Raw genomic sequence first — 10,614 nt, 5'->3', positions numbered from 1 at the left:
TTATTGGTATTATTATTATTATTATTATTATTATTATTATTATTATTATTATTATTATTATTATCATTAGTAGTAGTAGTAGTAGTAGTAGCAACAACAGCAGTAGGTACAGAGGAAAACGTGCGTGCAGAGGGACATATTCGGGAAGCAAGCGACGTAAACAACACGCGGCTCCCGAGGAGTAGCATAGTGACGTGTGTGTGACCTGTGGGGACCAACTACTGGCCTTGGCTTGCCTCTACGCTCTTCAAACACTCAAGGTAACCAGTGGCTGAGATATAGAACCACTATACACCAGTATGTTACCATTTACCCGCAAAATTATGTATGTAATACCTGGGTAGGGACAACAATGTGCCTCTCTAAATCTAGCTTGTACATTCCTTCCATTTCTCTCGATCTCTTTCGCAGTGCACGGCAAGGTTAGAGAGTGATGGGTAAGCGGGTCATTAAGATGGGGAAGTAAATATATTGCTTCATACTTAACAGCAGGGCTTTGTCTCCACCATCGGGGCCTGGCAGCACTCACTGGTTGGTTAGCTGTAGGGGGTCACAGTGAAAGTACATATGCCAGTTCTCTCTCTCTCTCTCTCTCTCTCTCTCTCTCTCTCTCTCTCTCTCTCTCTCTCTCTCTCTCTCTCAGTCTGCCTGTTTGTCCATCTATCAATATTTATTTATCCATCTTTCTGTCTGTCTATTAGTCTGCCTATCTGTCTATGTCTCTCTCTCTCTCTCTCTCTCTCTCTCTCTCTCTCTCTCTCTCTCTCTCTCTCTCTCTCTCTCTCTCTCTCTCTCCCTGTGTGTGTCTGTCTATCTTTCTATGTATCTATGTATCTATCTACCTATCTATCTATATCTATCTATCTATCTATCTATATATCTATATCTATATCTATATCTATATGTCTATATATATATATATATATATATATATATATATATATATATATATATATATATATATATATATATATATATATATATATATATATATATATATATACCTACCCATCTGTCTGTCTATCTATCTATCTATCTATCTATCTATCTGTCTGTCTGTCTGTCTATCTACCTATCTGTTTATCTATTATTTATTTATCTGTCTATCTATTTATCTAAATATCTATGTCTGTCTTTCTGTCTGTGTTTGTCTGTCTGTCTGTCTGTCTGTCTGTTTGTCTGTGTGTGTGTCTATTTATTTATCTTTGTATCTATCCATCCATCAATCAATCTCTCTCTCTCTCTCTCTCTCTCTCTCTCTCTCTCTCTCTCTCTCTCTCTCTCTCTCTCTCTCTCTCTCTCTCTCTCTCCTACTTTTTAACAGGTTCTAGTGGAAATTAGAGTTTTATAAGGTGTTTTTTGGTGATTGTAATGACAGTTAAACAAGAGTTATGCTCGTCAGTGGCAAATGTACCCTTGAGGAACCGACCAAGAGAGAGAGAGAGAGAGAGAGAGAGGGAGAGAGGGAGAGGGGGGGGGAGAGACCCATGGAAACTCAATTAACGTCTGTTGCCTTTAAGAATAATTCCGATAAGAAAATAAATAATAAAGAAAAATAGAAGGAAAAAGACACTTAGCTGTTGTATGTATGTTTATATCAGACAAATAAACAAAACTTGGACAAAAATAACGTAACATTGGATACGAAAAAGAGATAAATAAATAAAAAAAAAAAAAAATGAATAAACAAAAAAAAACAACATAAAACATTGGGAAAAAGTATGAGATTTTTTTTTCTCCAGTTCCCTTCGTTACCTACACAGTCCCTAATCGACCGTTCAAACTCCTCCTCCTCTTCCTCTTCCTGTGAATCTGCGTTATTAATAGACTTTTATATTTACCCTCTCTCGCTCTGTATCGATCTCTTAACATCTGGGACCTTATTCTCGAACATTTTAGCGTCTTAACTTTGGTTTCGTAACAGGTTCACGTGGAAAATATTTTGTGGGGGTTTTCAAGGGAATTTCATGAGTAGTGGTGTTTTGATAAGGATTCGGTACCTTTAACAGTCTGTAGTTGAAGGTTTCGGGGCTTCAAGGGTGTTATCATGATTTTAGTGGTGTTCTGATAAGGATTGAACACTCTTAACAACTTCTATGACGGTTTTCAGTTGTTTTCTAGGACTTTACTGGAAGTTATTGGAGGGTTATTATGAGTCCTAGTGGTAGTTTGATAAGGATTCGGCATTCTTAACGGTCTCAAGTGGAAGGTATTGGGGGTTTTCAAGGGCGTTTTCAAGGGTTTTCAACTTTTAACAGGCTCTAATTGAAGTTATGAGGCGTTTCAAGGATGTTTTCACGAATCTAGCGGTAGTGTAGTTAGAATTCTGCATTTTTAACAGGCTCTGATGGTAATTATTGCAGGTTTGTTAATTAAGGATGTTTTCAAGATTCTAGTGATAATTTAACAGATTCTGCATATTAACCGATTCTGTTGGATGTTATTGAGGGAATTTCATGGGTACTATTGTGATTCTGTGATAGTTGAACGAGGACTGCATCACACACACACACACACATACAAAGGAAAATCCGATTAGTCATTTCTTTGTGACCTTTTAAATTACGAGAGTGACTAGACTAGTGTTTCAGAATATGAGGCATGAGCAGGAGTGGATAATTAATTCACGTGTCTGGCTAGGGAGGAGCGTGGCGGCAGTGGTGGTGGTGGTGGTGGCGGTGGTGGTGGTGGTGGTGCGAGAAATCATTGAGGCTGTGGTCGCCTTTAAGAGATCCAAAGGTTATCAATGCCATGAATAAAGAAAGACTTATCTGCTTGACTTGGATTCTTCATTGCTCTCTCTCTCTCTCTCTCTCTCTCTCTCTCTCTCTCTCTCTCTCTCTCTCTCTCTCTCTCTCTCTCTCTCTCTCTCTCTCTCTTGGCAGTGGTATGCTTTAATCGTAAGCTTATTTGCCATGAACGGCGGGGGTAGAATGTAGCAAGTGTTCGCCTTACGTTCCATTCACGGTCCCACACAGAGTTCATTGTATAGCTGATGTTTTTCTCTTCTCTCTCCACCCTCAGGTAAGCAGCGGCGGGAGTGTTAGTGCTGGAGCGAAGGTAAGGGCGCCCTTGAAGAAGTATGCTCCTCTCACTGCTTCACAATTGTTCCCCATAATAATTTACTTTTTTTTTTTCGTCACATACAGTCACGGTCATAAGTTGTGCCCTGCTTCGTTGCCATGATGAATCGTAACCGGCTTTGTTTCGAAGGTTTGAACAATGGTGTGTCGTGGGGAGCGCAGTGCGGGGTGCCGGCGAGGTGGAGGAAACCTGAGCTGCTGGTGATTTATCATGGCGACGAAGCAGGACACAACTTATGACCGCGACTGTACATCTTTCGCCGTTTCCCCAGAGTGTGAGGTGTTGGCGCCAAGTATGAGTCCCCTGCAGGTGTTTACGTCCTTTGCATCTTCCTTTATGACTCCCATCCTTTATAGTTTTACCGCAGTTCCATCCCTCCATCTCATTCTCTGTCTTCCCCTCGATCTTCCTTCAATTAATTTTCTCTTTTAAACAGCTCCAACTTTTCTAGATATGTACTGCGGTTCGTTAGACATTAAGAGCGATACAGAAATATAATTTTCATAGACAGATAGAGTATTTTCTAAGCCGTAGAAATATTTATCATACTTTAGTACAAAAAGAAGTGTCTGGAAATGGAAAAAAAATATCTAGTGAACGGGTTAATCTCCTATTCTCTCTATCTTTTTGTGTTTTCATGCAAACAATGAATGTTTATGTGCGATAGTGGTTCAAGGGGGTTAGAGTACGGTAATACTTGGGTGAGAGTACGATGACATCTTGAATTAGTGGCTATTTTGTATTTAACACGAATTAGAAAACTTAAAAAGGGAAACTGTCTTGTTGTTTGGTATGTGCTATTTTTATTGTGTTTGTCTATTTATTTATTTATTTGTGTTAAGGTCTCTATTTATATTAATCATCTGGGTGGCGTTCGTCTTTTGTTTATTTGTCGAATTTGTGCATTTTCTCTCTATAATTTATTTACTTAAATGTTTATTTCAACGTTGCTATTATTGTGACTGCGTTTTCAGAGAGAGAGAGAGAGAGAGAGAGAGAGAGAGAGAGAGAGAGAGAGAGAGAGAGAGAGGAGAGAGAGAGAGAGAGGGAGAGAGAGGGAGAGAGGAGAGAGAGAGAGAGAGTTACTGTAAATATCACCGCTACACAACCGCTCTTTAATCCCAGCCAGAGAAGATCAAGGTTAGGTTAGGTTAGGGCAAGACATGCAGGGGTCTATTAAGTCAGGGACGCCTTGACTGGGTAACTAAGATGAATGGAAGCGACTGGTAATAGAAGATAACTCGCCTTTCTGATCTAGTTACACAAGACCTTATAGTAGTAGTAGTAGTAGTAGTAGTAGTAGTAGTAGTAGTTTTGCCTTCCCCCTCTCTTTATCTCTCCACCAATCTCTTTCCTCTCTTCTCATCTCTTATCTCCCTCCATCTCTCTGATCTCTTTCTCCCTCTCCTATCCTCTGTTATCCTCTCCCAATCTCTTCTCTTACTTTCCTATTGCATTGTCATCACTTTCCATCCTCTCTCAACTTCTCATCACCTTTCCCAACCTTTCCTCCCCCTTCCTCTTGCATTCTCTCACCCCCCTTCCGCTCAACCTCTCCTCCTGCTTCCCTCTCACATTCCCCTCACCTCCCATCCTCTCCCAACCTTTCATTTCCCTTCCATTCGCATTCTCTTGACCTCTCATTCTCTCCCAACCTCTCCTCTTCTTGCTCTCACCTTCAATCCTTTCACAACCTCTTTTCTTCCTTCACCTTGCATTCCTATCATTTCTAACCGTCTCCCAACCTCTCCCCTCACATCCCTCACCAAACGCCGTTGCCACACTGCCGTCTCATGGCCTTAAACACCCCCAGGACACCGCTTAACACCCAAGAACATCCTTAAACACTCCTGAACATCTTTGATTTCGAGGCATTAGGGAATACAGCACAGATCCCCAGCCTCCCACTAGCTATTGATTACCATGTCAGCTCTGGTTTGTCACCCTAAGGGACAAGTGAACCCTCCCCTTCTCCCTCTCTCCCTTCTCCCCTCGCCTCCTCCCTCCTAGCTCCGCATCACCGCCCCCTCGAGTATGGGAACTTTGTGAATGTAGGACGCCAGAATTTTAGTTTTTTTTTTCTTTTTTTTAAGTTTCTTTTTTGTATTGTATATTGCCAAAGGGATCGTGCATTGCCTCTATTTTACCTTTATTTCTCGTCCCCCTCGCACCTGGGTCTTTAATGGAGGGAATAACAAGGTGGGACAGGTGCTATGAGCGGCCCTTGCTCACCTGTGCTGGCTATATATAGAGGATGCAGGTGCGGGATGCTGGCGGGCTGGTTGTGGTGGTCAGGGGGAGGTGTTAGGGTTAGTGTGTGTGTGTGTGTGTGTGTGTGTGTGTGTGTGTGTGTGTGTGTGTGTGTGTGTGTGTGTGTGTATTCCTGGAGGGTCTTCCAGCGGCAGTTCATTATCACTCTCGTAGTTGATGTGAGTGTGTGAGTGAATGTTTTGTCGCCTCAAGGCAGAGTAGAAAGGAGGCACTGCAGTGTGTGTGTGTGTGTGTGTGTGTGTGTGTGTGTGTGTGTGTGTGTGTGTGTGTGTGTGTGTGTGTGTGCGTGCGTGCGCCGCGTGTGCGTGTGCGTGTGCGTATCTGCCACAGTTTCGTGACCAGCAGGTGTAAGAGCGGACGGTGCGTGTCCCCTTCCCCCCTCTCTTCCTCCACGTGCGGGGATAATAACGTACATTACTCGTACATGTAAATCCCGGCTGGCTGGTGCCGTGCCCCGCACCGCGTGCACGTCCTCCCCACCCCCACCCCGTGCAGCCTGCTGGGGGAAGACTCGGACGGCACGTTTTTCAAGTGCAACTTTTATTTTGTGTTTTGTAGATAAGAGGACGCATGTGCGTATGCGCACGCACATGTATACTAGCGTGTTGTCGACGTCCGGCGGCTTGTGGCATCACGCTGGTTGCCTGGACGCCGCATTCCAGGCTGGAATATTGGCAGCGTGGAGGGCGCGCGTGTCAGTGCGCCTTTGGCCCAGTGAGAGAAAGGTTACGGCCGCTCTTTCCGCGTCTTGTCTCTGTTCACTCGCCACTCTGTCCCGGGCACCACTCGCTGCTCACACTGGTAACCCTGGCCCGGTGCCGCGTCTTGCACCCAGGGGGCGTCACCCTTGGTTCGGGAACCCACCGCTGTCGCTCACGCCGTGCCTTGTGGCTGCCGGGCGACCTTCATGCATGGCAGTGCAGTGCCGCGGCCTGGCCCGCTGACGGAGGCCTCGCCGAAGATGCCGCGGCCTGGCACTCACTTCCTCCCTCCCGCCCTGTGTTTCGGGGTGGCATGTTGTATGTAACACGGTGTGGGGCGCCGCTCAGGGGTGCTGGGCTGACTGGGGCTGAGGTGGGGAGGTGGGGTTGTGGTGGTGGGGGGTGGGGGATGTGGGGTTGTGCTGCTTGGGGAGACTGGGCTGTGTGGTAATGTCACCTTCCTCCTTCTCCTCCTCCTCCTCCTCCTCCTCCTCCTCCTCCTCCTCCTCCTCCTCATCGTTCTTGTCGTCGATGTCTTTATCGTCACCATTCGCTTTCATTTCACCTCCTCCTCCTCCTCCTCCTCCTCCTCCTCCATATCATCATCGTCATCATCATCATCATCATCATCATCATCATCATCGTCAGCATTGCTCTGGTTGGGGGTTGGGGGGCGTGTATACATACATAGGTAAAGTTGGATGTTGAGATTTCATTAGCCTGATAGCTTAATGATAATGATGAACGGACTGAAATATAATTGGAATTTGCTTTTTAAAGGGCAAGAATAATTAAATGCTTTCATGATGGCGCCTGGCATTGTATAGTTAATGAGGAATAGGGAAATAACGTCAATGCTGTAGCGTTGGTGTGTGTTGACTGAAATGTTATGGAAAGGACGAGTTTGGAACGTGAGTGTAACATTGACAGGTAGAGTCGGCTGGGAGATGAAAGGGTTACGTGAATATGGTGGTGAATGGTAAGGGAATGATAATATAATAGGAGAATGGTAGAATAGTAGAATGGTAGAATATAATAATAAATAAAAATAAAAAAACTGACAATTAGAACAGTTTGGAGATTTAAAGAGGTACGTGGATAAAGTGATTAATGATGAGGGAATGACTGAATATAACGGTAAGAATAAGGGAATGACAAAGTATAATGATGAAAGATAGGAGAATGCCAGAATATAATGATAAAAAACAGTGATAATATATAACAATTTGGAGATTAAAGGGGTACCTGAATAGGATGGCAAAAAATAATGGAATGATAGAATATAATGACGAATAATTAGAAAATGACGGAAAACAACGATAAAAAATGAGAATGACAAGAAGAGACAGCTTAATTGACTTTCTTTTATGAGAGAGAGAGAGAGAGAGAGAGAGAGAGAGAGAGAGAGAGAGAGAGAGAGAGAGAGAGAGAGAGAGAGAGAGAGAGAGAGACGAACTAATCACAGTGAAAATAAGTGTGGCATGGTACAGAACTTATGACCACGACTGTACTAAACCATTACATTAGAAGCCACAGCGGTCAGAGGGTGGGATGAAATGGTTCTTTTAATCAGTGGTGTTAATGGTGTGGTGGTGGTGGTGGTGGTGGTGGTGGTGGTGGTGGTGGTGATAATGGTGTAATTTGCGGGGATTAGTTAGTCAGTGGGTTAGCTTTGTTAATTGGTTAGTTAATTAGTTACATAAATGGTTAGCTAATTAGATAACGGATTTGTTAGTCTATTGGTTAAAGAGTTATTTGGTCTATTTATTGATTGATTGATTGATTCACCTACGTATCTATTTATTTATACAGTTCAATAGTTAGTTACTTAGATATATAATTAATGAGCTAATGACGTAGGTAATTAGGTCAGGTATGTGAATAATTTGTAATGTTATTGTTTGCATTGTGTAGGTTATGGCAGTGGTGTTGTGGTGTGTGTGGTGGGGCATCTTGAAAGGGAAGGCGTCAAGTGTCAGGGTGGGTAGTGCATCTCTCCACCAAACCATTCACTTGACTTGCATGGTCTGCTGACTCGAGATTAGGATGAAATATTTTAATTATTGCCTTAAACCCACGAATGTTAGGTCCCTTAAGCAGCTGTGTGTGTGTGTGTGTGTGTGTGTGTGTGTGTGTGTGTGTGTGTGTGTGTGTGTGTGTGTGTGTGTGTGTGTGTGTGTGTCTGCGCGCGCGGTGTAATACAGGTGACACATGCAATTTAGGGTCTTGTCACCTGCCGCGTCACAGGTGATGATGTCATTAATTTAACATTCACTAACCTGTTGGGAATCATCACTTTTCTCTATTTTATTTATTTATTTTTTTAAGTATATTCACGTATTATTTTTAAAGGCATGGCGATGAAATTCTCTCTCTCTCTCTCTCTCTCTCTCTCTCTCTCTCTCTCTCTCTCTCTCTCTCTCTCTCTCTCTCTCTCTCTCTCTCTCTCTCTTCCCTCCAGGAATAGTTTTTTTAATCATAATAAAACCACTACTTTGCATAAACAGTACATCTCCTTTATGGATGGAATAATGTTACTACCTGCTATACATTTCAATGGCTTCATATTACGTATATCATCCATGGTAATGACAGTAATAGTAATAATAATAATAGTGATAATAATGATAATAATAATAATAATAATAATAATAATAATAATAATAATAATAATAATAATAATAATAATAATAATAGTAATAATAATAATAATAACAACAATAGTAATGACAACAACAACAATTCACATACATAAAGGGAAGAAATATACTTAACTTACAACAACAACAACAACAACAACGACAACATCACCACCACCACCACCACCACCACCACAGTAACACTCAGACCTTTAATAACGTGCTGTGCTGTGCTGTGCTGTGGTGTTTGCTGTGTGCTGTTGCTATTGCGTCATCTACATAATTATGATAATGACGCAACAGTCGATAACATCACTAAAGCTTCGTGTTACTGCTGCCTTACTGGTGGTGGTGATGGTGATGGTGGTGGTGATGGTGGTGGTGGTGGTGGTGGTGGGAAGACATGAGGGTGTGTTCTGATATGTGAGTGAGTCATTGAGAGTGAATCACTGGCTGGCTGACTGAACCAAAGGGAACCAAACGTGAAACAAAAGCAGAGAGAGAGAGAGAGAGAGAGAGAGAGAGAGAGAGAGAGAGAGAGAGAGAGAGAGAGAGAGAGAGAGAGAGAGAGAGAGAGTGTAGCTAATAATATAACACGCAAACTGAATAATTCACGAGTTACAACATAAGCTTAATGAACAATGTAACCTAACATAACACTGAACACTTCTATACAAACTGGGCTCACCATCGCCTTTAACGAACCACACACCATCCACTCACAATACCAAACACCACCACCCACCTTTGCAATGTATGTTAATCTGCCCCCTTGCGGTAAACAGGCGGGAAAGGATGATGTGATTAAAGTTTGTGTTGTTAATTTACCTGTCCGCCACCTGCCCTACCTGGGAACTTAATGAGGAGGATGCAAGGTGAGCGAGAGACCCAAGAGACACGAGACTCGAGCGCAGAGTGAAATGAAGTGAGGTGATATTGTAGTGATGTTTGGTTAGGTTAAGTTAGGTTTAAGTGAGGTTAGGTTAGGTCAGGCTCTTCCTTATTTGTATGTATTGGAGGGGTGAAGTGAATAGTGATGAGAGAGAGAGAGAGAGAGAGAGAGAGAGAGAGAGAGAGAGAGAGAGAGAGAGAGAGAGAGAGAGAGAGAGAGAGAGAGAGAGAGAGAGAGAGAGAGAGAATGTGAAGTGTTTTATTATCACGATACGTCAGAGGCAGTTATTGCTCTCTCTCTCTCTCTCTCTCTCTCTCTCTCTCTCTCTCTCTCTCTCTCTCTCAATAAGTCACAAACGCACGCAAAATTGCTAGTTCTTCGCCTTTCCTCACAAAAAAGACCTTTCTCGCTTCTCTAATGAATCAATGTTTACTTACCTCAATTCCTCATTAACGATACAATCTTTATCTCCTCCTCCTCCTCCTCCTCCTCCTCCTTCTCCTCCTCCTCCTCGTAATCTCCCATTATAGAGGAACTAAATCACAAGGGACAGCTTCAAATTGCTATTCTAATGATGCTTGTCAATATATTCCTAACTCTCCTCCATTTGCTGGCTCATCTCACACACACACACACACACACACACACACACACACACACACACACACACACACACACACACACACACACACACACACACACACACACACACACACACACACACACACACACACACACACACACACACACACGACTTTTTTCATCTTCCTTGCTTTTTCGTCTCTATTTTTTCTCCCTGTTTGTCTCCCCTTTTTCTTTGTCATTCTCTCTCTCTCTCTCTCTCTCTCTCTCTCTCTCTCTCTCTCTCTCTCTCTCTCTCTCTCTCTCTCTCTCTCTCTCTCTCTCTCTCTCTCTCTCTCTCTCTCTCTCTCTCTCTCTCTCTCTCTCTCTCTCTCTCTCTGTGTGTGTGTGTGTGTGTGTGTGTGTGTGTGTGTGTGTGTGTGTGTGTGTGTGTGTGTGTGTGTGT

The 10,614-nt window shown here is 43.1% G+C and overlaps 2 protein-coding genes across 3 annotated transcripts in view; both read left to right on the top strand.

The window, feature by feature from the left end:
* Positions 1–118: 118 nt before the first annotated feature.
* The window catches only part of LOC135088686 (tRNA-dihydrouridine(16/17) synthase [NAD(P)(+)]-like), a 98,089-nt gene continuing 87,593 nt past the window's right edge, over positions 119–10,614 (top strand). The window contains exon 1 of the mRNA XM_063983624.1: positions 119–260. The gene's annotated coding sequence lies outside the window, so the exon portion shown is untranslated. The remainder of the gene's footprint in view (positions 261–10,614) is intronic.
* Positions 4,194–10,614, top strand: part of LOC135088685 (palmitoyltransferase ZDHHC1-like) — a 74,854-nt gene continuing 68,433 nt past the window's right edge. The window contains exon 1 of one of the 2 annotated variants that reach the window (XM_063983623.1): positions 4,194–6,080. The gene's annotated coding sequence lies outside the window, so the exon portion shown is untranslated. Of the gene's footprint in view, positions 6,157–10,614 lie in introns of both variants that reach the window. The other variant, XM_063983622.1, reaches the window with a different exon arrangement.

The sequence above is a fragment of the Scylla paramamosain genome, chromosome 31 (assembly GCF_035594125.1).
Source record: "Scylla paramamosain isolate STU-SP2022 chromosome 31, ASM3559412v1, whole genome shotgun sequence".
NCBI classification, from domain to species: domain Eukaryota; kingdom Metazoa; phylum Arthropoda; class Malacostraca; order Decapoda; family Portunidae; genus Scylla; species Scylla paramamosain.
Note: the sequence above shows the minus strand (reverse complement) of the source record. Positions and strands in the feature narration are given on the sequence as shown.